A 23373-nucleotide genomic window follows, 5' to 3' on the forward strand; every position below is an offset into this window, starting at 1 on the left:
TACCAGCTCAGGACCTTTCTCTGCCCTTCCTCAGGAGCAAGCAGACCTAGCCAAGGTAGAGGCAGGGACCTGCATTCCAACCCCAGCACTGCTTCTCATTCGCTGTGCAATTACTGGGGATCAACTCGCATCTGCCAGATGAGATGCTGATGGGATTCTTGTGAGGATTAGAGGGGATGGTCCCTGCAAAGTGCCTGGCATGTAGTAGGTACTCAGTAATGGTAGCTGCCATTGCCAGATCAAGTGTGAACACACGCTTGACTTTCTGCAACCTCCTTTCTTGGGGCTTCTTCCGATGGAGGCATGGCAGGTGGTTTTTTGGGGTTTTTTGTTGTTGTTGTTATTTTTGTTGTTTTTAAATGCAGTTGACTTTTTTTTGTGTTGTTACAAAACTGATTCATGTTTATTATGAAGAAAACATTTAATACAGTCGAACCAGGAGAAGGAAATGAAGTTCACTCTTAATTCCAACACCCAGAGATAATCACTGTTAACATTTTGGGGTGTATCCTGTCAGGCATTTGTGTCTACACACATATATCTACTTTGCAAACTGGGGTTACTGATGCACACAACTTTCTAACTTGTTTTTTTTTTTTCCATTTGGCAACGTAGTGTATCCATGTTTCCATGTCAATAAATATTCTTCTACAACATCATCTTCAGTGCCTGGGGAGTATGTTATTGAGTAGGTGAAATATTTTTGTTTAAATAATCTCCAGCCATTCAACATTTAGGTTGTTTCCAATTTTTCATTGGTACAAAAACCTGAGATAAAAATCCTTATAGGTATTTCTTGGTATCCCCAGCATCATCTAGTATGTACATGTTTGACCTTCCACGAATATTTGTTGAATGAATGAATATTTTGTTCGAATAAATTCCAGGTGGCAGAATTTCTAAGCCAAAGGGTATGTATTTACAAAAAAAAGGTTCTTGATACTTATTGCCAAAAGACTCCCTGGAATGGTTGTACTGATTTATGATCAGTATCTTATTTTTATTTTTTAAACTTTATTTACTAGGAAGGAAGGGGCAGAGACAGAATTCCACGCAGGCTCCACACTCTGCAAAGCCTGATGCAGGGCTTGATCTCAAGACCATGAGACCATGAGTTGAAATCTAGAGTCAGATGCTTAACTGACTGAGCCACCCGGGTGCCCCTATGATCAGTACTTTTTTTTTTTTTTAGTGATCAGTACAATTTATTTTATTTTGAGAGAGAGAGAGAGAAAGAGAGAGAGAGAGAGGAAGGGAGGGACAGAGAGAAGGAGAGAGAGAATCCCAGGCAGGCTCTTTCTGTCAGCAGAGAACTGACGGGGGTGGGCAGTGGTAGGGGCTTGATCCCAGGAACCGTGAGATCCTGACCTGAGCCGAAATCAAGAGTTGGTCACTTAACCGACTGAGCCACCCATGCTCCCTTTTGATCAGAACTTTACATTGACTGGTGTATCCTGCTTTGCCCAAGACTTTCCGTTTTTAGCACAGAAAGTCCTGCTTGCTGAGAAACCCTTTAGTCCCAAGTAAACTGGGAGTCTGGGTGAGAGAATGCCCATTTCCCCACAGCCTCACCAACAATGCATTGTTACATTTTTAAGGAGGATAATTTCTTTGATTACTGGAGATGTTGAATATTTATTTATATGCCTTTTAGTCATTTATGTTGTCTCTTTTGTGAGTCGCTTGTTCGAGTATTTTTGCACATTTTTTTTTAACTGGGCTGTTTATAGTTTATTAGTTGACAAGAGCTCTTTATATAGTAAGGGTTTTTTGTGTTTTATTTTTTTATTCTTTAAAATAATGTTTTAGATGGTTTTGGATTGATAGGTAGTCAGTCATGTCTATAAATTGTTTTCATAGCAGATTTTTGAGATCTTATCCTTATATCATAGAATTCATTCATTTAAAGTGTATAATTCAATGTTTTTTTTTTTCTGGTGTATTCACAGACATGTACGACGATTGCCACAATCAATATGAGAATATTTTCATTATCTCCAAAAGAAATCATACCCTTTAGCTGTCATCCCTCATCTACCCCAGCCCAAGGCAGCTACTAAGACACCTTCTGTGGGCTTGCCTATTGTGGACAGTTCATATAAATGGAATCCTATAATATTTGGTCTTTTGTGACCAGCTTATTTCATTTAGCATCATGTTGTCAGGGTTCATCCATATTGGAGCAGGTGCTAGTGCTTCATTTCTATGACTGAAGCCTATTTCATGGATGGATAGAGCCATGGATATACCACATTTTATGTGTCTGGTCATCCATCGATGAACACTGGAGCTGTTTCTACCTTTTTTGCTATTATGAATAATGCTGCCATAAACGCTTGTGTGCAAGTTTTTGTGTGGACACATGTATTCATTTCTCTTGAATATATACCTAGCAGTGGGATCCCTGGATCACATGGCAACTTTAACTTTTTGAGGACTTGTTAGACTGTTTTCCAAAGGGGCTGAATGATTTTGTATCCCCACTGCCAGTGTGTGAGCGAGCGTTCCAATTTCTCTATAGCCTCTCTAGCAACACTTGCTATTTTCCCATTTTAGAAACTATAGCCATCCTGGTGGGTTTGAAGTAGTATCTGGCTGTGGTTTTGAATTGCATTTTTCTGGTGACTAATATATCTATAAGGTTTTTAAAAAAATTTTTTTTTGGTGGGGGAGGGGGGGCGCCTGGGCGGCTCAGTTGGTTAAGCATCCGACTTTGGCTTAGGTCATGATTTCGCTGTTCGTGAGTTCGAGCCCTGCATCGGGCTCTGTGCTGATGCCTCAGAGCCTGGAGCCTGCTTCAGATTCTGTGTCTCCCTCTCTCTCTGGCCCTTCCCCTCTCAAGCTCTGTCTCTCTGTCTCTCTCTCTCTGTCTCTCTCTCTCTCTCTCTCTCTCAAAAATAAATAAACATTAAAAAATTAAAAAAAAAATATATATATATATTTGCCTTTGATGTTGTGGTCTTCACCACAGGATTATATAATCTTCACTCCTTCCCCCCTTGAACGGTATGGTTTTATTTTTCAAGTTTTACCTCCCTCCTCATTCCCTCATTAATGTGTCTATTCCTACAGCAGGTTGAGACTTAATTACTATAGCTTCATGATAAGTGTCACTTGTGTTACAAGACTGCCCTCCCATTATTCTGCAGAATTTCCTCTGAAATTCTACACCCTAACTCTAGTCTGCCAGGGGTTTTACCCTTACCTTTTCCATAAATGTATTTCAATATCAGCCATGACACCAGATCTAGAATAGTTTGTCCTCACCTAGGACTGCCCATAGTGAATGTGTCAGATGACACAAACTTCTCTTTGCTTTCCTCTGTGCCTCCTATGGATTGTTGAAATCGTCTGGAACTTTAGTTTCTGTTACTCTTTTTTTTTTTTTTCCTGATTTTTACCATTTTGAAACATTAGTCCTGTTATTAAGAGTCATTTATTTAGGGGCACCTGGGTGGCTCAGTCAGTTAAGCGTCTGACCTTGGCTCAGGTCATCATCTCAAGGCTTGTGAGTTCAAGCCCCACATCGGGCTCTGTGCTGACAGCTCGGAGCCTGGAGCCTGCTTTGGAGTCTATGTCTCCCTCTCTCTCTGCCCCTTCCCCACTCACAATTTGTCTCTCTCTCTCTCTCAAAAATAAACATAAAAAAAGAGTCATTTATTTAAATTGCATTTAACTCCTCAATTATGTTATCAGCAGTTAAGTGTATAAATGTTTCTGGTTTCGTTCCTCCCCCATCTCTCAGGTACCCACCGTCTCGTTGACTCCTTGATTCTGATTCTTTTTTTTTTTTTTTTTTTTTTTTCTAGAGGGCTCTCCCAAGTAATTTTTCCAGAAGGGGTCTGTGGGTGGCATTCTTTCTTAGTCTTTGTAAGTCTGAAAATATTTGCCTTCACATTTGAGTCATCCCTTTCCTAAGTAGAGAGAATCCGACTAGAGTCCTTCTTCTCCAGAAACCTGAGAGTGATGCTCTGTCATCCTATCCTTTAGTGTTGTAAGAAGCGCAAGCACTCAGCTGATTCTCTAAGGTTTCTTCATGGAAACTAGCAGGATTTCTCTTTCCAATCTTGGGAATTTAGAAATCTCACCAGATTTTTTCTAGCTGTTTGCTGTCTATTGATAGTTTTTCCTGGAAGGCTTTCAGCTGGTATTAGTTCAGGCAAACAGGTGAACGGTGGTGGCATTCTCCATACCAGGAGCGGTCGAGAGGGAACGGTTTGGGTGACAGGATCGTGCATCCCGACTGCAGGTGTAGGTACTGTGATGGAGGCCTAGTTCGTGGGCTCTCGTGGAAACAAGAACATTTAGAGCAAGGCTTCTTCAACCACCTGTGGGGACGAGCCTCATACTTTTATAAAATTCACACCACATGTGATTCTTCATGCTGGTTTGATAACACCTGGACCAGCCTTGTAGCCTATTCAGTAGGCCCAGTCCACTGGTCTTGCGTTTGGGTATCATGGCCGTGTGAAATTGCTACAGAAGTTTCCAGACGCTTGATTTTGCTGCTTACCGAATAGCAAACCAGTAACAAGAAGTTGCAGATCAGTCCCATTCTGTGGACCACACTCTGAGTAGCACTGACCTAGTCAAACCCTAGTGCTCATTTTAGGAACAGGGAAGCTGAGGCCCAGAGAGGGGATCGGTCTTGCCCTGGAGCTCAGAGAAGACAGCAGCAAAGTCAGCATTTCAGTCTGGTATTTCCTCTGCCGACCCTCTTTTGCAGTGGCCTGGGCCTAAGCCCAGCAGTCCAAGCAGCGAGCAGACTCAGGAGGCACTGTGTCTAGCAGCCAAGGTCACGGGGCTGGCCTCCACATATCTGAGTTGGTGGCTCTGTGCTGAAGGCTTCCCAGGAATTTGGTAGTCCAGACTCGGCCTGACCCTGGAGCTCGCACAGCGCAGTGGGTTAGGGATCGCTCCCCAAAGCCTGAAGTCTCCCACCAGCATGAGGCTGGTTGGACTGCAGTCAGGAAGGGAGATGGCCTAGGCCCTCAGCCACCTGTGTCCCTGCAGCTGCCTAAGGTCAGGCTGACACTACCGAGGTGACAGCGATGTGTGCCCAGGTTGGAGGCAGAAGCCAGCCAGGGACAGTCTCGGGGACGGCTCTGCAGGTGGACATTTGGTCTCCTGGCTTTTACTGCGTGCGGGTTTCTCCTTGTGGTTGGGCATCTAGCTCCTGTGAGCAGATTGGGAATTGGCCTTGCTGTCTGAAGTTGCTGAGGAAGAGGAGGATGGCAGGAGGAGGAAAGAGCCTGGGGAACGTGACTTGGGAGCAGAGCGCACAGGTTCAGAGGCCAGGCCGTGGGGCCATATGGCCTGTTTTGCCACTGTTTTTGCCATGTCGCCTTTCTGTGCCTTAGTTTCCTCATGTGTAAGATGAACCTGTTGCTCAGTAGATGGTAATGACTATCACCTATTAGTCCATGCCAGGCACCATGTCAGGGCTTTCTTGTCCATTAGACCCTCTGCAGATATTTTCACATGTAACTTTACTCTTAAAAAAATTTTTGTTAGTGTTTATTTATTTTTGAGAGAGAGAGAGAGAGAGACAGAGTGTGCGCAGTGGAGGGGCAGAGAGAGCGGGAGACAAAATCCGAAGCAGGCTCCAGGCTTTGCGCTGTCAGCACAGAGCCCAACACGGGGCTCGAACCCACGAACTATGAGATGGTGACCTGAGCTGAAGTTGGATGCTTAACCGACTGAGCCACCCAGGCACCCTCATTTAACTTTACTCTTTACATCGGCCCTCTCAAAGTGAACTCGGTCATTTTCAGAGCATAGCCACAACGACAACACAACAATGAGGTCGTTACTTCCTTGTTGTTACACACTTACCGTGTGCGGGCCACTCTGCGTGCACCAGCTCATTTGGTCCTCCACAGGGCCCAGTGAGGCAGACTGTAATAGCCCCATTTTACAGTCGAGGAAACAGAGACTCAGAGACGTTAAAATAACTTGCCCAAGATAAGTCACACTCAGATATTTTTTCTGGACTCCAAAGCCTGTGCTCTTTCTAAAACCCACTGACTGAACTCATTCCTTTAGTGAGAGAGCCTGGAGGCACCTGGGATTGGCCACTGAAAGTGGGGGAGCAGAGCTGGGCCCGCTGGACACCCCTCTCTAGCCTCATTTTAGAGATGGAAGGCTGAGGCCAGTAAGGGGGAGGGGTCTCACCTAGGTTCTGCAGACTATAGGCCAGAAACCCCATGCATTTAAACTTGAGGATGCCTGCTCTGTCCTGTCCCACCTCACCGCTGGCAGTACGGACCCCAAGAACAAGGCTAGTGCCACCAGGAAGAGCCAGGTACATGCATGTAGCAAGTGGTAGGAGAGCGTGCCCCTGGCATGAGGGTCACAGAGACCAAAACAAGGCAGGACAGTCCCTGCCTGCAGCATCAGCACCAGCATCAGCGATGTTCATCCTCCAGGTCAGATCTCGGGAGCAGGCTGGTTCCCTGTCTGCCTGTGTCCACCATTCTGAGAACAGGCTTCAGCGCACGTAGGGATTCAGTGGTCACTGAAATAACAAATAAATGTGTCTTAGCTGACTCTTCTGTGGGGAGGGCCATTCCAAATGGAATCTGTAGACCTCTAAACTAGGGAGGGGCCCTCTCTCTCTGACCCTCCCCCATTCATGCTCTGTCTCTCTCTGTGTGAAAAATAAATAAACGTTAAAAATAAATAAATAAATAAATAAATAAATAAATAAATAAATAAATAAATAAAAATAAAAAAAGGGCGCCTGGGTGGCTTAGTCGGTTAGGCCTCTCACTTCAGCTCAGGTCATGATCTCGTGGTCTGTGAGTTCAAGCCCCGCGTCGGGCTCTGTGCTGACAGCTCAGAGCCTGGAGCCTGTTTTGGATTCTGTGTCTCCCTCTCTCTCTGACCCTCCCCCATTCGTGCTCTGCCTCTCTCTGTCTCAAAAATAAATAAACGTTAAAAAAAAAAATAATAAATAAAATAAATAAATAAATAAATAAACTAGGGATGGGACACCCAATGAGTAAAAGCCCGGAAATTCCTAAGTGAGTTAGCAGATTTAAAGCTTGGGCTGGGGTGGGTGTGTACAGATAATTCTACAGTTTCCTAAGGCAGCTCAGGCTCATCATGCTCTTTTATAGTACGTTGGGGCAGAGGCAGGGCTCTGTAGAAGGTGGGGCCAGCATACCCCAGCCCAGGCTTTCACTGCTCCGACAGCCAAGCACAGGTCTGGCTCCTTCCTGTTCTGGGAAGAATGAACACCCAAGCAGCTGCTGGTGGAGGCTGGGGTGGTCTTAGTCCATCATATGCTCTGAAATTCCTGGGACCACACCTCTCCCTGGCTTGTGCCTGGTTTCTGCCATAGCCGCATCACCCTTCTTCCCAACCCGGAACAAAAATCTCAGTGGACTTTGGATCAGAAGCCAGGACAGGGAAGCTTATTAAATAGCCTTTGGCAAGTACCCTCCTTTCCTTGAGGAGGGCATTGCCAACACTTGGCCTCCCTTAAGTAGAGTCTGCAGGAGAAAGGAAGGGGGTGGGTTTCCATTTGTGCAGGGCTCATGATGAGGTCTTGGGGACACAACCCCACGCATGTTGCAGTGGAGGCAATAAGGGAAACCGGTGGATACCTGGCCGCGGTGCGGCCCCGGGGAATGGCCTGTCCGGGTTGCCTGGGCTGCTGAATCTCCCTGGGGGCCTCTCTGGAGCCTTGGGCTTTGGCTGGGGCTGCTGCTCCCCGCCCCTGAAATGGGAGGTGCACACACACAGGTTTCCTGCTGACCCTCCCTGGTCCTAGCCCTGGAAGCTCCTGCCAACTTGTCCAAACAGTGAGAAGTTTGCCTGCATGATTGGGCCGTATGGCCGGCCAGCTCCTCAGGATAGCTGGAGGGCTTGTCTGTTGCAAGGGCTGCCCTGCGCAGTGGACTGTGCTTGACCCCTAGCTCTGCACTTACTAGTATGTGACCTTGAGAATGTTTCATAATCTCTCCGCCTCTGTTTACTCAATTGTAAAATGGGGCCATTAGACATCATCTCTGATAGGGCTGCGAAGGTTTAATGAGTCAATAATTGGCAAGTGCTTTGAACAGTGCTGACACATAGTAAGTGTCAAATCAATGTTTGTTAAATAAAATATGTAGATCCATAAATGGGGCCCAGGCCCTGAGTGCCCAGATGCCGATCCTGGTGGCCCGTGGGCCACCTAGATCTTGCCGTTTCCTAGACCCCAGTTCTTCCTGTGCTGAACAGCACCATCATTTATGTAGATCTGAGAGGCATTGGGGTGCAGTGGAAGGAGCACTGGACTTAGAGTTAATTCCTGGTCCCAGCCCTGGCACTCAGTTTCTCTGTTTCCTTGGAAAAGTCACTTTCCCTCTCTGGGCCTTAGTTTCACTGTCTGTAAATGGGAAATAGCAGTGAGAAACCTGCGAGGGCCTTTCTGGCTTAGATAGCCTGAGTGTCCATGAATCCTTCTCCTGCCCCAGACTCTACACCGGGAGGCCCACCTGCTTCTCTGATTTGTGTCTGGAGCTCTGGAGAGGCAGAGAGCAGTGGCTGTGTGGGCTCCCCTAGGCAAGAAGCGCTCTCCTCCCCTGCTCAGGCAGGCTCCTGGGTCTCAGGGCGCTGAACTGCTGGGTCTTTTCCTCATTATCCTTGTGGTCCAGAGCATCGATGAACGCATTCTGGATCTGTTCTGGACCCCGCTTCCTCGGCTGGCAGAGCTGTTCTGCCCGTGATGGCACAGTGTCTAATTATAAACTCACTAGTCTGGCTGTGTGGCTGACGTCTGTCTCCCTCAGGAACTTTGTGAGTACAGGGCCCCGGTCTGTCCGTTCTCTACTGCATCCCGAGGGCCCAGCACAGAGCCTGGCGGGTAGTTGGTGCTCCAGAACAGTTTGTTGATTGAGAGGTGAAGACCCAGGTGAGACCTGGGGACTCCTCTCATGTTAGAGAACCCTGTATTCAGGCTCTCCACCCTAAGCAATCTTATCTCAGGCACCAGAAATTCCACCCTGGGCACCAGTCAGCCCCACTAGAACTGCACTCTTTTGGACTCACCTTCTTAGTTTCCTAGAATGAGGTGGGCCCTGCTCCCCAGGAGCCTACAGGATGATAGTCTTCCAATCTGGAAGGTTGTTGGGCCCTGCAAGGGCTGCCTTGGCTCTGCCCCCAGGGACAAGACAAAGTATTGGTTGGAGTCTGTAAGTGACCTGTTCAGATGAGGGCTGTTCCAAGTGGGTCCTGATATAGGATGTTTTCTTACACCCACATGCATGTGTATGTTCGTATGTGTGAGATAAGGCAGGAATGGAGTCAGAGACAGAGGCAGGGAGATGGGCATAGATAGACTTTCAGAGCCATTGAGACTAACACAGGAAGAGGAAGAGGGAGAGGATAGCACTTCAGCCCAGGGCCACCAAGGCGGGGTGAGGTGAGAAAGGAACACAGGGGCTCCTTCTGCCTGTCAGTTTTCCCGTGTGACGCCCCAGGGTGCCTGCCTGTCCGGCAGTAAAGCATTTTCAGGTTGGGGCTGCTGTGGGATGGGCACCCCCAGCCTTGGCCCCACGCATAACCCAGAGCGCGATTGCTGACATCAGACAACCAACTGCAGTGGCCACTGCCACGACATCAGACAGCTCAGTGCTGGCAACGCAGCCTCCTGCAGTGGTGAACTCTGCAAGGGCCATAGGAGCGGGTAGCCTGGACTTGGCCCGACTGGTGTTCAATCCTGGCTGGACAGCCAGCTAGCTGCTCTGACTCTATTTGGGCGCCGTCTGTTGTCATTCTGGACCTTAGATTCTTTGTCCATTGAGTGGGGCAGTAATAGCCCCTGCCTCACAAGGTGCTGTGAGAATTAAATGAGTTCACCTTTTGGGAATAATGCCTGACATGGGATCATTGAATGCTCTCTGAATCCCACAGGTGGGCAGGTCAAGGGTTGTCAGTCCCATTTTACAGATGCAGAAAGCAAGGCTCAGAGGTGGACAGGGACTTGATCAGTGATACCCAGCCTCCTAGTCCAAGGCTCTTTCTTCTGCCTCCCACCCACCCCCTCCTGCCACGGTCCCTCTGTTAAGGGATGTCTCTCCTTCACTTGTGGCCCTAACTCCTGAACTGTTGTAATGTGCCCCTCCCAGCCATGGTACCGTGGGGGAGGAAGCCCCACGCTCTCGGTCCATCTGATTCCCCAGAATTTGACATACAAGAGTGCTCAGCTCCAGCTACACTGGAGGGTGCTGCTGTGCGCTGAGTGAAGCAGTTGCTCCCCTATCCCAAGGCAGCGACATTCTCGGAATCAGCGGAGTGTTGGCTGCAGGACCCCCAAGTTAAATTGCAGCGGTGCGCCGGGATCCGAGCAGTGTGGGGGTGGGGGTGTGACGGGAAGCCCCGGCGATTGGCTCCATCCTGCCAGAGCAGCAGCTGCTGGCTTTGCACTGCCCCAGCCGGGGGAGCCGTCAGCATGCGTGTGGGGTGCACCCGGCTCCGGATCCCAGTGCCTGGGGCTGCCGCCGCCGTCGTGAGTGATGGATGCCTCTCCCTCCAGGGAGGCACTTGGGGGCCCAGCCCAGGCCCTGGGGACAGGCGCAGGGGAGCCAGGGCCCGTGAGCGTGTGAGCACGTAACCCGGGAGCCGGGGCCCCTCGCAGGCTCAAGGACTGGCTGGCCGAGGACTAGAACGCTTCCTGAGACATCCCGCTCTCCTCGGATGAAAGTGGCTTGGGAAATCAGAGTTTTCTACTTGATGGAAGAAAGAAACCCAGAGCGGCAGCCGCCGGCTGGACAGGGTGTGTGTCTGGAAAGGAGAAAAAGGAGGAGGAGGAAGAGGAGGAGGGCAAGCAGGAGGAGGAGGAAGAGGAGGAGGGGCGAGTGATGCAAGGGTTTTGAAAACGCTACCTAGATGTGGGAGGTGGAACCTGGTCATTTGGTTCAGCTTTTCCCAGCAGGTATCGCTCCCCTGGGGAACTTGGGTAAGTCCATAAATAGCTCTGCTGACACAAAGGAGCTCTGTCTGGGGAAGGCAGCCGCTTGACACAGGCGGCCGGGCGGCCAGGAGCTGCCACAGCCACGGCCGCCCGCCTGCCCGCCCGCCTGCGGGAGGAGCCCAGTGGAGACCGGGCTGGCGGGCTGGCCGGCAGCAGCGGCAGCTAGGAGCCTCCTGGGTCCCTGCCGGAGTGAATTGGGTAGGTGCCTTGGTGACAGGGTGTGTGTGTGGTGTGCTGGGGGCTCTTGTCCAGGCCACCCCATGCCCCTGTTTCTATTGTTTCCTCCCCAGGGCAGCCATTGATGGCATGTTGCAACTAAATCGTGTGTATTATGCTCTGAGATAGCTGTGTGTGTGTGTGTGTGTGTGTGTGCGCGCGCGCGCACACACACGCGCACGTTTGTGTGTGCGTGTCTGTCTTTCTCAGGGTCGAAGACCTGCAGGGTTAGGGCTATTCTACCACTGTGTGGTGCTCCCCACTTCCAGGCTGGCCAGCCGGCTTTTCTTTCTGGGAGAAAGGAATGTTTGGTGACCACAAGTTGGGACACTGCCTGGAGAGGGCGCGTTCAGCCAGCCATGCTGGTGATCCTGTCAGGGATGCTGACCGTACTCCAGGCACCAGGGATGTTTGCTTTTGCCTACTTCTGTGTCTGGGAAGGAGGTGGTCTGGGGGAGGGCAATCTCAATGGGGGGCTTGGCTGCGATTCGATAGACTTCTGCTGAAATGTACACAGGAAACACAAGCGGGGATGCTCTGCCTCCTGAGCCTCTTGGGAAAGGTCCTGCACCTGCTCCCTTGGCTCCAGTTGAGATCTGTAGGGAGGGGGTAATTGTTAGAGACCTGCTCACCCCGCAGAGCTAGCCACTATGAGGGGACAGAGGCTAATTCTTTTATCAACTTGGAAGCCCCACATCTCCTGAGGTGTCCAGGAAGAACCTTTGTGCCCCGGGACCTTGGAGCTGTGGAAGAGCCTATGGTCCAGATTGGGAAGGGGCCATGTCCACGCTGCAGGTCTTTGGCCAGGACCAGGATAGAGGACTTCTGTCTCCTGGAACAGTGAGGACAGGATACATGGGTGCCATTACCCTACCTGAGCTGCGTACCTCCCCTCTGAATGTCGCGTTCCTGGCTTGAGATGCCTAATTAAGTACAGGGCCCCTTCACGGAAAAATTTCCACATCCTGCTGCCCTCAGGCCTATGGCGGGGGGCTATCTGGCTCCTCTCTTGAGATGGCTGGAGTGGGGACATCTCTTGGAAGGAAGGAAGGAGCTTCAGTGCCTGCCCACCAGTGCCTGTGGATCCCAGCTGGGGCACTGCGGCCATAGTCAAACTTTCCACCAGGGCCCCTGGAGTCCTCTGCACCCAGCCAAGGGACACCTCCCTTCTTCCCCAGCCCTAGCACGTGGCATGGCTTAGCCTGGGGCGGGCCCTTCAGGGAGCCAAGTTCCACAGCAGGGCTTGCTTCAGGCCCAGCCTGGCATCTGAAATAGCCAGGGGGACAGTGAAGACGGAGGCAGCTGAGGCGAGTGACCCCCTGTTGGGAAGCCTTCGGGGCCTCGAACCAGAAATCCTTTCGGGGGCTTCTGATGATAGTACTTGGTATCAGTGAAACCATCCTACCCTCCAGCTTTCTTGCCTTTGTGCGTATCCCCGCTGCCTGGAAAGCCCATCTCCTCTGTCTAGGTCTTGATCCTGGAGAACTCAAATTTCTACAACTAGAGCAGATACTGCTGTTGGAACCTGTCTCTCCATTGGCGGTGGCACCCAGGGTGATTGCTTTCGTGTCCTATTAGGTCTTCTTCATCTCTGAGTCCCTGGGCCTGGGGCCCAGGACATGGTAGGAAAGGGCTAGGATGGGCTTTCCTTGAGGACAAGCACTGACGTCTGAGTCAGTTCCTTCTGCCCACCTCCTCGCTCTTTGTGGCAGATAGTGGGCCCTATCAACTTGAGGACCTGGTGCAGAGCCCCTTGGGAGGAGACCTAGCTTCTGTGTGAGGCCAAGGGGCTATTTTGATGCCACAGGGCCAAGGGGTTGGGAGGTGGGATTTGACAGGAGGTGGGACAGGGAGAATCTTGTTTTCAGCCTATCTGAGGCTGAGGTCGCCGTCTCGAGAGCCCACCCAGGAGTCATACTGGGCTGGGTGGTGTTTACGTGGTCTGGGTCTGGGCCATGGAGGATGGAAGGGGAAGCCCCGGCTGCTTTTTTTTTTTTTTTAATCTTTATTTATTTTTGAGAGAGAGACAGAGTGCGAGCAGGGGAGGGAGACACAGAATCAGAAGCAGGCTCCAGGCCCTGAGCTATCAGCACAGAGCTGGACGTGGGCCCCGAACTCACGAACCGTGAGATCATGACCAGAGCCGCAGTCGGATGCCTAACCGACTGAGCCACCGGGGCGCCCCCCGGCGGCTTTGAATGCAATGTCCATGGTCCTTTGCACAGACTGCAGCGGTTTGGATCCAAGCTTGGGCCCCCTTGGGATGGGGCCCCACCATGGAGGTGGATCTGGGGTTTTGTGTGAGGGTGGTTCTCAGCCAGTGGTCCGCTTGGCTTCCCCAGAAGAGGCACAGTTGAGGAGGGAGTGCCCATGCCCAGCTGGGTTCCTGGAGGTTCTTAGAGCTTCTTCCCATTTAGTTTCCCAAGGCCCTGGAGATGACTGAGTCCATTTGCTTTCTGGACAGATAGGGGACTGAGGCAGGGGAGGAAGGACTTGCCTGAGGTTACGTTAAACTCAGCAGCCAAGTGGGCACGAGAACCCAGGTCTCCGGTTCCCCAGCTCAAATCTCTGTGTCACACCAACTGGATGACTCAGAGTACCTGGCTTTCATCTTGATGTCCCCCCTTTTTCAGACTCCCCAGTGACACATTCCTTTCTAGAACCCCTCTGGCTTACCAGCTAGAACCTGGCTTTCCTCTGAAAAACTGTGTGCAGTAGAGAAAGCTCTTGCTTGGCCAACAGGCCAGAGACTGAGGCACATTCTAGCTCCTACTCACTGGATAATCTCAGGCAAAATTCCGCAACCCCCCCCCCCACCTCAGTTTCCCCTTTGGAGCAACCAGGAGCTGGACCTTGCAGCCACCCAGTTCTTTGAGTCTCTGTAGACCCTCTTCTCTTCTGAGCGTTACTGGTCAAGGCCAGGGTCTGGCTTAGCAGGAAAGCAGCCCCTAACCTGTTGTTATTCAGGCAGTTTTGGTCAGAGGCCTTCTCATGCAGGCTGGAGCCCAGGCCAGGGCTGGGAGGTTTGTTGTTGTTTGTGGAGCCAGGCCGTTTCCAAGATGTCATTGCTCAGGGAAAACCGTCATTCCTCCCAGGGATAAACAAGGCTGCTTATGGCTCAGCCCGCTAAGCCCAGAGAGGCTGGAGCCACTCACAGCAGGCCAGCCAGGCTCAGCCCCAGGGGGCTGCCACCTTCTCCTGCACAGCCAGCTGCACCCAGGCGTCTGGGATTGGGGTGGGGGTGGGGCAGGACTGGGGAGAGGGGTGCTGGGGCCAGGAGGTGCTTGGCAGATCGGAGCCTCCAGGCACAGAGGAGAGGGCGGGGGCTCCCAGGAGACCCTCTTACCCTCTTTCTCTGGCGGTGGGCCTTGACCATCACTCCAGATGTATGGATAGCTGCCAGGTGTGCTCTCTGTTCCAGATGGCCCGGGGCTTGTCCCCTTCCCTTGCCTGCGATGGGCCAGCCTGCTTGCACCTGGCACCATAGATCAGGCTGCTGCTGGAGAACTGTCAGCGGCTCCCAACTTAGAAAGGCAGGGGGTGTAGTAAGTTATTTGGAACCGGGCATGCCTTTCTCCGCGTGGCCAGGGCTCTCTGTGGTGTCCTCAGTTACCTCCTGGTGGGGTTAGCCTCAGGCCAATAGTGGAATCAGGCTCTCGGGGCACGGTGGCAGAAAGTGGGGGAACATGGGGGGAGGGGAGAAAGAGCAGGGCAGAGTCTCTGGGAACCAGCTGGCTGGCCACAACCTTGGAGATAAGGTGGGGGCAGCCGGGGGTGGGAGGAAGGCCATGGAATGGAAGGCCGTGTGGCCGTGCTTCTCCTTAAGTCAGGGGCTGCAACCAATGCCCATCCAGGACACTGAAACCATCACTGCTCGGACCTTGATTAATGGAGTTCCCAGCTGATCTCACTCAGTAACAGCTCTGAACTTGTCTGCTCTGCCTCCCTCCCTCCCTTCCACACTTGTTAAATACTTGCTAGGTACCATGCATCGGCCAGGTACTAGAGGTATAGACATAAAGGGCCCAATCTTCAATCCAGTGCCAACGATGGGCATGTGATGGATGGTAGCAACACAGCTCTGATGCAGACACTTGGGGAGGGGGGAACCCTGAGGAAGCTTCCAACCCAGCCTGGGAGCCACAGCAAAACTTCCTGCAGGAGGTGAGGCTGAGTCTGGATGCATGGGTGCTTGTCCATCGAAGGAGCAGGTCTCTGTCCCGGTCTCTCCACCCTTCTGCAGTGTAGATGCGGTTCCCGCCTAGCCACAGAAGTCACCTGTGTGTGTCCAGGCACTGTCCCTTCTAATCCCAGGGGGAGGCTGTGTAGTGTGCTTCGTGCAGGTGCGTGGGCTCTGGACTGGAGAGAGACCAGGCTCTCCCACGCGTGGTACAGCTGTGTGCCCTTGGGCAAGACACTGAACCTCTCTCTCCTTGCCTGAGTCTCTTCAGGCAATGGCCCGGCCTCACTGGTTGAATGAGATGATGTGTGTGCATGAAGCGCTCCGTGTGCACTAATGCTGAGTCGTGGCAGTGGCTGAGTGCCACTCGCGTGTCACCTCACGGTGGCTGTTCTTGAACAAGATGATGTGGGAGAAGTGAGGCGCTTGGCGTGGGGTCTGACACGGAGTTGGTGTTCTGGAAACAGGAGGTGGTGCAGCGGCTTTTGGGGGCGTCCGAATGTGCTATCAGAGATGCGCACCAAGGAGAGGGGCTCATGGAGGAAGGAGGGAACAGGGGGACACCAGGATGAGGGCTTTTGTTTGTCTTTAAATAAATTTCTCCGTTGAAATGCAACATAGTTTCAAAATGGTTGGAACTATACAGCTGATGAATTTTCACAAAGTGAACAAACTCTCCAGGTCAAGAAATAGAATATTCTAGTACCCAAGAAATAGCCCTGCATGCACCCTCTCCTTTCAGTCACTACCACCTCAAACAAGGCTCTGTCCTGACCTTCTCTCATTGATTAGTGTTGCCTGATTTTGAACTTTGTATACCTGGAATCACCAAGCATGCACTCTTTTTAAAACTTTTTAAAGAATGTTTATTTATTTTTTTAGAGAGAGAGAGAGACAGACAGAGTGTGAGTGGGGGAGGAGCAGAGAGAGGGACGGAGACACAGAATCCGAAGCAGGCTCCAGGCTCTGAGCTGTCAGCACAGAGCCCGACTTGGGGCTCGAACTCACGAACTACAAGATCATGACCTGAGCGGAAGTTGTACACACTCAACCAACTGAGCCACCCATGCGCCCCAAGCATGCACTCTTTTATGCTGACTTCTTTGGGTCTGCATTTTGATGATGAGACTTGTCAATGTAACTGTATGAAGTTTTATTTTGTTCCTTCTCACTGTTGTAGGATATTTCGTTGTGTGACGATGTTGCAATTTATTCATTTCTCCTGGTGATGAACATTTGGCTTGTTTCCAGCTTGAGTTTAAAATGAAGAGTACTGCTCTGGAGAATCTCATAGATGTCTTTTGATAGGCTGTATCTACTTTTCTGCTGGGTAAATACCTAAGGTTTACAACTGCTGAGTCATAAAGTGGTATATAATTAGCTTTAGTAGATACTATCATATAATTTCCCAGGCTTGACACCATTGCCCTCTTTGAGCTGTGTAGGAGAGAGCTTCTGTTACTCCACATCCTTACCACCACCACACCAACCAGTATTAGATATTGTGATAACTAAATATGGTTTTTTAATTTGCATTTCCTTGGTGACTAATGAGGTTTGGGACCTTTCCATATGTTCATTGGCCACCTCTTAGTGAAGCACCTGTTCACGTGTAACCTTCCTCTCCCTCCACCCCCCCCCCCCGCCACATTTTCTATTGGGTTGTCTGTCTGTCTTTTTCTTATTGGTTTGTGGAAGCTTAAAAAATATTCTGGGTATATTTTCATTGTGGGATATAGACATTGCAAACATCTCCTTTTGCTCTGCGTCTTACCTTTTCATTCTTTTGATGAGGGTATCCTCTGAAGTACAGAAGTTCTTAATGCAGTCCAACTTGTCGGTCTTTTTCTTTACCGAGAGGGCCAATTGAATCCTGTTTCTTTGCCTGTTACCAAGTTGCGGGTGTGTTCTATGTTATCTTCCAGATATTCTGTCGTTTTATGTTTCATATTTAGATCCAAAATCTACTTGAAATAGATTCTTATGTATGGTGGATGGTGAGGTCAAGACTCATTTGCTCAGGGTGGTTATCCAATTAATGAAAACACCATCCTCTCTCACTCTAGGGCATCATCATCTTTGTCGGCAATCAAGGGGACAATACACGTGTGGGTGAGCTCAATTTTGAAGGATCAGTAGGAGTTTGCCCGGTGGACAAGGGAGGGCAGGGTGTTCTAGGTAGGAAGTACAGTGAGGAGGGGTTTCGAGGTGCCTGAGAGCGGAGTGTGTTTGGGGAACTACAACTAGTTTAGACTGGCTGGGGGAAGAGAAATGGCGTGGCGGGAGATCCGGTGGCAGGGGCCGAACACACAGGGTAAGGAGCTGGGACTATCCTAGGGAGATAGAAGGGTTTGCAGCAGGAGAGGAATATAATCAGGTCCGTGTGAGGGAGATGAGAGAGAGAGTCCCAGGCCAGGAGGAGGCCAGAAGGATGGTTTTGGAACTGCAACCCCAGATAAACCCAGCGTCAACGTCACCCCTTAACAGAAAGGGTGTCTGCTTCAGAGAGGCAGGGGTGGAGGTCACAGCGTGCTGGGGAAGGCCTTGGAGGTAACCACCAATGGCTTGTGGCCAGATACCCATTCTGGCATCCTGGAATGGAAGAGCCTCCTCCCTCAACTCCCCCCATCCAGTGCCCCCGGCACTGAAGGCCCCGAAAGAAGAACATTTTAGGAACTGGGGCGGACAGACAAGCATTGGGGTCTCTGAAGAGGGGGTGCTTTCTTCTCCTCCTGCCCTCCATGTGCCCACAAGGAGACCTGACCATACCTTGAGCCCTGATTCCTCCAGGCTGGCTGAGATTCAGTGCTGGACAGACCCCCTCCAGAAGACGTGGTCTGGAGAGGAGAGGGATTTAGCTCGGGCCACACAGGGAGCCAGACTGACCCAGCCTAGGGGAAACGGAACACAGGCTCAGCTACCTCTCCAGCCTCCAGGGCCTTTGTTACGGGCCTCAGTTTCCTCCCCTGGAATGCACAGATAACAGTGCCTCCATCTTAGGGGGAAGAATGTGCTAAGTGTCCTCTCCCAGAGTGGGATGCAAGGAAGGAGACTGGTGATCTCTGTGATGACAGTAATAAGTCTGATTACAGGAATTGGAAATGTTCATTGAACACTTACTATGTGGATTACCTCCCAACAATGCCGTGATGTAGGTAGTCGTGACTTACATCACCACTTACAGATAAGAAAACTGAACCTTGAATTGGTTAAGCAGCCTGTCCAGAGGTTAAAGGCACCTAGTTAGGAAGTGGCAGAGGCAGGACATGAACCTGGGTTTGTCTGTCTCCAGACCTCGGTTCTTCACCAGCATTAGGCTTCCCCCACCCACGACCCCCAGCTCTGAAGGCACCTCTGTTCTCAGAGCTGTTGCTTGGAGTGAAGCCTGAGATTTCGGGTTGGTCCCTGTACCTGCTAGGAGGGAGAGCCAAGCGGTGGAGAGGGAGGGCCCCCCAGTGGGCTGAGCACTGCTGTGCCCCCTGACTCAGCCACAGGGTTAGGAAGTGAGATTGGACCCCAGGGCTGCCTGATTCCCAATCCTGGTCTCATGGCCACAGTGCTATTTGTGCCCTTCCCTGGGGTCCTCCCAGCTTGGCGGAGCTTTTTTGTTTGATCAGCCCAGCATAGAATATCACAGAGAAGCCACACGCTTCTGGCTCACCCCGCGCATGAAGTGGTCTCTGGAGGGAGACGGTTTGGGAAGGTCACCAGATGTGTGGAATTCTACCCCCACCCTCCCCCCTGCCAGGCGAGTCAGACACCTGTCCCTCGGTCTCCAGCAGTTTGTGGTATGAGCAGGGCCCCTGAGTCTGGTATCGCTCACTGTGCCTAGCACAGTGCCTGGCCCAGATGGGTGCTTGGGAGGGAGAGGGTGAGGAAGGCGGTGAAGGGGCAAGAAAGGAGGAAAGGAGGCCATGGGGTAGTAGAAAGAGAAAGGGCTTTGGAGCCAGGCTGACCATGGTTTCAGTTCGACTCCTCTGCTCACTTGCTTTGTGATCTTGCACGTTACCTTAACCTCTCTGAGTCTCATTTTCCTCGTTTGCCAAATCGGGCCAATGGTCCCTACCACACAGGGTTGCTGGGGTTCAAGAGTGTATGGAAAGCAACCGTCACGGGGTCGGCATTTGGTAGACACTCAATTTATGGTTTCTTTCTTCCTCTCTCCCCCATATCCTTTTCTTTGTTTTCTGTTTCCATCATCTCTGGCTCCACCTCCCCTATCTCTACAGCAGCACGTAAACACTGCTCTCAGGGTCCAAGTCCAAGTCCAAATTCTTTACCATATCCATGCTTCTGTTCCATGGAACCACCTGCACTTCCTCGAATGTTCCATGCTATCTCTGTCTCTGGCCCGGACATCCTCTCCCATCCCTGTCCCCATTACCTCCTCCAAGAGCCATCCCCATCTTTCCTGCTGCCTCTGTGCTTCCACAGCCCCCTGGGGGAGCAATGGGCGTGTGGGGGGTTGATGCAGGCCCTTCACCTGGCTCTCTGCCCCATAGATCAGCACCTTCCGGGAAGGGAAGGTGTCTTGTCACTGTTTGCCCCGCACAGGCCCTGGCACATGGCTGGAGATCTGTAGGTATTCGCTGAGTAACTCTGGGGGTGGGGGTGGGAGGGAGTGAGCCGGGGACATAATCTTGATGAGCCAAAACAGGGCATGCCCAGGACCCTGAGAGCAGGGCAGGCTGGGCACTGGCAGGAATACAGAGAGCCCCCTAGCCAGGGCATCCCAAGGAGCATTTCACTGGGCTCCAGAGGATGGGAAGGAGATGAACTTGAGGAGGGGGACGCAATAGGAAAGTGAGTCCGTGCGGACACACATGTGGACCGGGCAGAGAAAGGGGTGCCAGGTGGGAAGGGGAATGGTGGCAGGGCCCTCAGGGGGCTGGTTCTGAGCAGAGAGCCTGGGGGCAGGAGAGGCTTGGCGCTCTCCTTCTGACGGAGGCACGGGTCCCTGTGGGGACAGGAAGCAGCTGGGACAGCCCTGCTCTCCACTCTTACAGCTTTCAGGAGAGAAGAGGGCCGAGGTGTGTGGCAGGGGTCTTTGGGCTATGGGGGGCCACCAATCCAGGCCACCCCCACGCACTGAAGCAGTGGCATTTGGGACCCAAGGGAAGGAGCTTGGCAAGGTGCAGACAGGGGAGCTTTGTCCTGGAAACTCATATCTCGGGAACTGCTTTCCCTGCCCAGTGAGAAGCTGGGCGTGCAGGATGGTGCCGGGCATTGCATCAAAGCGCCAAAGGCCAGGCCTGAAGACATGTCCTTCAGGCTTACCCAGGTAGCAGTACCAAGAGTAGGGAAGCTTCTAAGAGGGTTCGCCTCAGTTCTCATTCCTCAGGGTTCTTCTTCCCTGTGTGTTGGCTTCGTCCCGAGTTTCTGGACTGGAAGAGCTGCTTCTCCTCTGTGCCTCACTATTGCTTTCAGTCAACAGGTATGCTCCCTGTTGTGATGTGTTGCCGTCCTGAGTCCCCAACAGACCCATGAGTATAGTCGTGGGATCCTTTAGGGATGGAGAATTTTCCATCTGTATTCAAATTCCTCCTTCCTTTCTTTCCTGGATTTGGGCCTCTGTTAATAGGAAACACGAATGGGTAGCTTGCGAGGGAGCTTGCCAGCTCCTTATCTGGGGACGAGGGGCTGCTGAGGTCATGCCTCTTCTGCGTGGGCCTCCGTTATGGCGGGAGCGGTGTTTGTTGGGACTGGTCCTACACTAAGTTCTGGTCTGCATTCTCGTCCTGATTCTGTTGTATGGCCTCGGGCACATCGCCTCCCTTCTCTCGGTCCCACTCACCTTATCTGTTAACTGGGGCTGCTCCCCAGAATTATCTGTGGAGTTAGAAAGAAGTCAAGATACCAGCTCTACTCTCAGGGAATCTTATCCAATAAGTCTGGAATTGAGCCCAGATACAGATATTTTTAAAATGCTCCACCGGTGATTCTAAAGTGTACCTCTCTTTTGAGAACCAATAGTCTGGATCAGTGCTATTTTTAACGTGCAAATTAATCTCTCGGTATCTTGGTAAAAGGCAGATTCTGAACCAGGAGCTGTCGGTTGAGGCCTTAAGATTCTCTATTTCATGTGAGGTTCCAGCTGCTGTTGCTACTGCTGGTTCAGGGGCCACACTTCAGGTCCTAAGAGTCTAGATGGTCCTGTGACATTCACTGGATTGCCCATTCCTTCCTTCCTTCATCCATTCATCCATCCATTCATTCTCATCAAACACTTAAGATGGCTAGTGGTAGGAGGTGAAGTCAGAGGAAGACAGACCCCAGGCTCTCTCAGGGCTACAGGATTGGGACTTACCTGGAGGGCGTTGGGGAGCCTTGACAGGGCTTTAAGCAGGGGAGTGACAGGGTCAGATTTGCATAAAAGGCTCCCTGGCATGGCCACTAAAGGGGTCTGGGCTGCCGCTGGGAGGTCCGCCTCCATTCCGGTGGGAGATGACAGTGTCCTGGGGGGAGGTGGTGGTGGTGAAGGTGGAGGGAGTGGAGAGATTATTTTTTTCTAAGCTAATACACCTTGTTTTTAGAGCAGTTTTAGGGATTGAGAAGAAAGTAGAGAGAGTTCCCGTATACTCCCTGACCCCATACATGCATAACCTACCCCGGGGGAGTGATTCTGAAGATACTCCCAGGGACAATCAGGAGGTGTTGGTGGCTGGCCAGAGTAGTGGGGGTGGTAGTGAAGGGAAAGGGAGAAAGGGTGGAACCCAGGTCCCTGGTTTCGGCAGCTGGCGGTGGCATCATTGATCGAGTGGACTTGCATTCAGCGTGAGGCATGTTGAGCTGGGGGCACCAGCGGGATGTGCAGAGGGAGGTCTCTATCTCTGTGCCTGGGCCCTAGCCACACAGGCCTCCTCTGTTCCCCCACTGCGCAGGCGTCCCTAGTGAACCCTCTCCTGCCCATCGAGCAGATCTGGGGCTCAGTGTCATTGCGGAGTGGCCTTTCCCACGTGGCGCTGCATTCTCTCCTGTGGCACTCTATGGTTTTCCTGCCCATCAGTGATCACACTTTGCATCTATTACATGTTTCTGTGGGCTACCGACCGACGATGTGGCTCATGTCAGTCCTTCCTCTCTGGCCTGGAAGCTCCCCCAGGACAGGGATTGTGTCTCTCTCATTTCCCATTGTGCCCACAACGCCTAGGACAGTGTTCTGGAGCAGCAGCGCTGCTTCATGAGTACTTGGTGAACACTCACCTCTGGAATCTAGACTCAGGAGACAGGTCAGAGCCGGCAGTATGGGCTCGGGGGTGGCAAGATGGCACGGATGGTGACTGAACCCCAGGGGAGCGGATGGGTGCACAAGAGAGTAGGCAGGACTGAGAGGGGCAGGAGCCTGGGACAGGTTCCCACGGACAGGCCAAGAGGCTCATGACCTCATGGGGTTGTCAGATGGGTGGGAGCAAATCCAAGGAGAGAGATGTCGATGACGGGCAGTCCTGCGGTGGTCGTGGCTGCCATTCCAGCGCTTCATGTGGCCATGCGGTGCCACGCTGTGGGTGCACACCAGCTCAGCACACCTCCTGCAGCACCGGGGAGCTGTTATGAATCCCATGTTACAGCTGAGGAAACTGAGGCTCAGAGAGGCTATACCTGAGGTCACCCGGCCAGTGAGTGCAGTGGGGCTCAGTCTCCAGAGCTCTCTCCGCTGCACGGTGTCATCTGTCTCCTCCTTGTTCGGTGCCAAAACTGCCAGGTTGGGGACAGGGGAGGAGGACAGCTGCCGGGAGGCCCTGAGCTGGCAGGCAGAGGCAGGGCCGGGGGTGGCTCCAGCCTCTCCGTGTCAAGAAATCAGGCTGAGGAGCTGCACCGAGGCTGGGCTGGGGGAGCTAAGCGTTGGCCAGGCAGCTGAGGTTCCTGGAAGCCAGCACCATGCCAGGGACCCAGAAGCCAGGGAGCTGCTCAGGAGCCCAGAACATGCCAAACTTGAAGGAGCAACCCCGTCTCAAAAGTCAAGCCTGGAGGTCTGAGGCGCTGGGCAGGAATTCGAATAACCTCTCCCTTTCTC

The 23373-nt window shown here is 51.9% G+C and overlaps 1 protein-coding gene across 6 annotated transcripts in view; it reads left to right on the forward strand.

Annotated features, from left to right (window-relative positions):
• RGS3 (regulator of G protein signaling 3) overlaps positions 1-23373 on the forward strand; it is a 140556-nt gene that overhangs the window by 96591 nt on the left and 20592 nt on the right. Inside the window, exon 1 of one of the 6 annotated variants that reach the window (XM_043565891.1) lies at positions 10444-10765. The exons of 3 other annotated variants lie outside the window; for them this stretch is intronic. The gene's annotated coding sequence lies outside the window, so the exon portion shown is untranslated. Of the gene's footprint in view, positions 1-10443; positions 10766-10843; positions 11162-23373 lie in introns of those variants that run through there. 2 more of the 6 variants (XM_043565890.1, XM_043565889.1) reach the window with 2 other exon arrangements.

This window comes from Prionailurus bengalensis, chromosome D4 (genome assembly GCF_016509475.1).
Source record: "Prionailurus bengalensis isolate Pbe53 chromosome D4, Fcat_Pben_1.1_paternal_pri, whole genome shotgun sequence".
Taxonomy (NCBI): domain Eukaryota; kingdom Metazoa; phylum Chordata; class Mammalia; order Carnivora; family Felidae; genus Prionailurus; species Prionailurus bengalensis.